We start from the raw sequence: 4717 nt of genomic DNA, 5'->3' as shown, positions 1-4717 counted from the left end.
AGTGCCAGAATGTCAATTGCACCCAATTCTTTCGCATGAGCAAGTCATTAAGGTCATCCTTTCAATTTGTGGGTCATCTTGAGAGTAACACAAGTGCAATCACCATTTAGGTCAAGATATAGAATACTTTCAGCACCCAGAAGGTTCCCATGTATACCTTCTAAGTCAAATTTTCTCTCTTCCTAGTGATACTTATTTTTAACTTCATATATTTATTTTTAGTGTTTATTATCTGAAACATATCCTTCTGAATCCAATAGATGACTTTAGAAATTTTTCTCCTGCTGATACCATGTTAAATTAATTGTGCATAAACCCAAGTTAGCATTTTAAGTAGCATTTTGTGATGCCACTCAACAGCTCAAAACTTTGTATTGTTTCTTAGTGAATATAAAATCAAATCCAAACTCCTTAGCATGGTTTTCAAGGCCTTTCACATGTACGAAGAAAAGTATTTTAAATATCAATTGACGTATTTTTGTGCATTTCCTGTACTTCTTATTATACAATCAGGGCTATTTATTGCCTTAAAATAGCAGTGGGTACATTTTTTTCTGTGAAGAGCCAGGCAGTAAATATTTTCGGGTTTGTAGGCCCCATGGTCTCTGTTACAAGTACTCACTTATCCCATTGTAATGTGAAAACAGCTATAGATAATTCTTATATGAGCGAATGTGTCTTGTTCCAACAAAATTTTATTTATTGACTCTGAAATTTGAATTTGACCCTTGAGCAACATGAGGTTAGGGGCACTGACCCCTGATACAGTAAAAAATCTGAGCGGTGGCTCATGCCTGGAATCTCAGCACTTTGGGAGGCCAAGACGGGTGGATTACTTCAGGTCAGGAGTTTGAGACCAGCCTGGCTAACATGGTAAAACCCCGTCTCTACTAAAAATACAAAAATTAGCCAGGCGTGGTGGCGGGTACCTATAATCCCAGCTACTGGGGAGGCTGAGGTAGGAGAATCGCTTGAACCCAGGGGGTGAAGGTTGCAGTGAGCCGAGGTCATCGTGCCACTGCACTCCAGCCTGGGCAATAAGAGCGAAACTCCATCTCAAAAAAAAAAAAAGAAATAAAAATTCTGTATAACTTTTGAATTCCCCCAAGACTTAACTATTAATCGGTTACTGTTGACTGGAAGCCTTATTGATAACATAGATAGTCAATTAACACATATTTTGTATCTTACACATATTATATACTGTATTCTTACAATAAAGTAAGCTAGAGAAAAGAAAACGCTATTAAGAAAATCATAGGGAAGAGAAAATACATTTACTGTTTATTAAGGGGAAGTGGATCATCATAAAGGTCTTCATCCTCGTGATCTTCATGTTGAGGAGGCTGAGGAGGATGAGGAAGGGCAGAGGTTGATCTTGCTGTCTCAGGGGTGGCAGAGGCAGAAGAGGTGGAAGGAGAGGCAGAAGAGGCAGTTATACTCAGTGTAGCTTTTACTGAAAAAAAAAGCCATGTATAAGAGGACCCGTTGCAAATCAAACCAGTGTACTTCAAGGGCCAACTGTTATTGTCATGTGTTGTAAAATGTTTTTCCTCCGATTATGTATTCAACAATTTAAATATTACAAAAAACCACTGCCAACAATCTGGCTAGGTGCAGTGGCTCATGCCTGTAATCCCAGCATATTGGGAGACTGAGGTGGGAGAATCACTTGAGGCCAAGGGTTCGACACCAACCTGGCAACTTAGTGAGACACCCCTCAGTCTCCACAAAAAATAAACAAAATTCGCTGGATGTGGTGGTGCCTGTCTGTATTCCCAGGTATTTGGGAGGCTGAGGTGGGAGGATTGCTTCAGCCCAGGAGGTTGAGGCTGCAATGAGCTATGACTGCACCATAGCACTCCAGCCTGGGCAGCAGAGCCAGACCCTGTCTCTACAAAAAGAAGAAATCTTAGCTCATGAGCTGTACAAAACGGGATGAACAGCATTGGTCTGCCAACCCTGCCTTAGAAGATGGAGAGTAAGCCTGACACCCAACCCTGGGACTCTTAACGATCGCATGCAGGGGAGAAGACACAAGGCAAAAGGTGGCCCAGGGTCTGTCCAAGGAAGGAGCAACTGTCCTGAGTCTTGGAGAGCCCAGGGGAGCCCAGCCAATCCCATTTATGTAAGGGTGCTCTAATTACTGACCACACAGAAAATCTACATTAGCTGTCTTCATTTTTCCTTAGTAGGACGATCTATCAAGACCTGCACTTCATTCACAGACGTCAGGCTGGAATGATGCCTCTTTGTACCCCTGGATGCCTCTCTGCTTACCCAGTGGCCCTGTATAGACGCCGTGCCCAGAACACCCTTAACCTCCCAAACAGACAGTGCTGGGGGAGCAACCGTGAGCCACCCTCAGGGATGCTACCTGAACGGTACTAAGTGGAGGCATCCAACTGTTTCTCCAAGTTGAGGTCATGTTGAAAATCGTCTCCAGTCCTCATTCCCATTATCTGCTTCTTCAACTCACATTCCCTTTGTTTATATTCTGTTCTTGCTTAGAATAACTTCCTCTCTTCTCTTAATTTCTTCTTGCCTTTCTCTTCATTCAAGTCCTATCCAGGTCTCATACTTCCCATGAAATGATTGTTGGATACTGCGGTGTTTAGGGATGGATAGAGTTTGCTACAGTCACAAGCAATTGCAAATAAACTGTGCATTATCCACCTGCGGCATCTACCTTGCTGTCTTGAACGCTTATATAAATCTCTTCCTAATCACCTTATCTATGCACATGCAGCTTCTTTCTCAACATTGTCCTCCAAGAAACCTCAGTAATTTACTTTGATGTCTCCCTTCCCCTGCCATGCCCATGGGCAAGTTCGGTTATTTCAAAATATATCTTGAATGTGCTCATTTCTCTCCATCTCCATGATAACCTAAGCCCCTCTAATCGCTTATGGAACAATCTCCCTCCTGAGCTCCCTGTCTCTACCATCTGTTCTGCCCCAGCAGGCCAAGTAATCTCCTTAACATATAAAGCAGAGCAGAGTGATCTGAGCTTGGCCCATCTCTTCAGCTTCATTTGCCTTACTTCCTTCTCTTCTCTGGCTCCTGACGCTCTGGTCATACCCACCCCGACTAGGTCCTCCAGCAGAACAACTTTCTCTACCCTCTGGATTCTTGGATGTGCATTTTTTTCTCTGCCTGGATCCTAAATCCTTCCAGATCTCCACCCTCTACCTCAGCAGTCCCCAACCTTTTTGGCACCACAGACCGGTTTCCTGGAAGATAATTTTTCCAAGACTGGTGGTGGAGGGTGAGGGGGTGGGGGATGGTTTTGGCATGATTCAAGCACATTACGTTGATTGTACACTTTATTTCTATTTGTATTAGTCAAGGTTCTCTAGAGGGACAGAACTAATAGGACAAATGTATATATAAAGGGGAGTTTATTAAGGAGTATTGACTCACACGATCACAAGGGTCTCACAATAGATTGTCTGTAAGCTGAGAAGCAAGGAGGCCAGTCCAAGTCCTGAAGCTGAAGAACTTGGAGTCCAGTGTTCAAGGGGAGGAAGCATCCAGCACAGGAGAAAGATGGAGGCCAGAAGACTAAACCAGTCTAGCCTTTTACATAATTCTGCCTGCTTTTATATGCTGGCTATACTGGCAGTTGATTAGCTGGTGCCCGCCCAGATTGAGGGTGGGTCTGCCTCTCCCAGCCCACTGACGCAAATGTTAGTCTCCTTTGGCAACACCCTCACAGACGCACCCAGGAATAATACTTTGCATCCTTCAATCCAAACAAGTTGATACTCACTCAATATTCACCATCACACTATTACTATTACACATTGTATAATAATACATAATGAAATAATTCTACAACTCACCATCACGTAGAATCTGTGGGAGCCCTGAGCTTGTTTTCCTGCAACTAGACAGTCCTATGTGGGGTGATGGGAGACAGTGACAGATCATCGGGCATTAGATTGTCATAGGAGCACACAACCTAGATCCCTCATATGCACAGTTCACAATGGGGTTTATGCTTCTGTAGGAATTTAACGCTGCTGCTAATCTGAGAGGAGGTGGAGCCCAGGTGGGAATGTGAGTGATGGGGAGCGGCTGTACAGGCAGATGAAGCTTCACTGTCTCGCCTGCTGCTGTGTGGCCTGGTTCCTAACAGGCCATGGAGTGGACCATTACAGGTCTGTGGCCTGAGAACTGGGGACCCCTGCTCTACCTGACGGATCTCCAGTTAACTAGCTCTTCCTCAGCAAGACCTTCCCTGTCTGATTTCTTGAAAGCAGCTCCCCATCCTCTCCCTCCTCTACGGATTTTCCTTAGACTCCTGTTGGTTTCTTACAAACACATAATATGGTTTTTCATTTGTGATGAATTCATGAGCCTATGTATTTATTTGCACTGAACCTCCCCTGTTGTTCCTCTAGTCCCAAGCTTCGGGGGACAGACACGTTGCCAGTCGTGCTGACCCCTGAGCCCTTTGTGCAGAATTCAGACAGCTCCCAGGTGACAGCAGGTATGCAGCAAACATTTGTTGAATGAGTGAATGGGCTAGATGGATAATGCTCTGAAGGTCAGAAATTGTGCCTTAAACTTCTTTGATGCCTTCACCTGCCTTGTACATTAGAAATATTGCAGAGATGCTAGTTTATTGGCCTTTTAGTAAAATAACAATAACAATTATATTTTCTCATTATATAATTATATTACTTATAATTATATATCATATAATAATTAA

This window comes from Mandrillus leucophaeus, unplaced genomic scaffold (assembly GCF_000951045.1).
Source record: "Mandrillus leucophaeus isolate KB7577 unplaced genomic scaffold, Mleu.le_1.0 Scaffold155, whole genome shotgun sequence".
NCBI lineage: Eukaryota > Metazoa > Chordata > Mammalia > Primates > Cercopithecidae > Mandrillus > Mandrillus leucophaeus.
Note: the sequence above shows the minus strand (reverse complement) of the source record.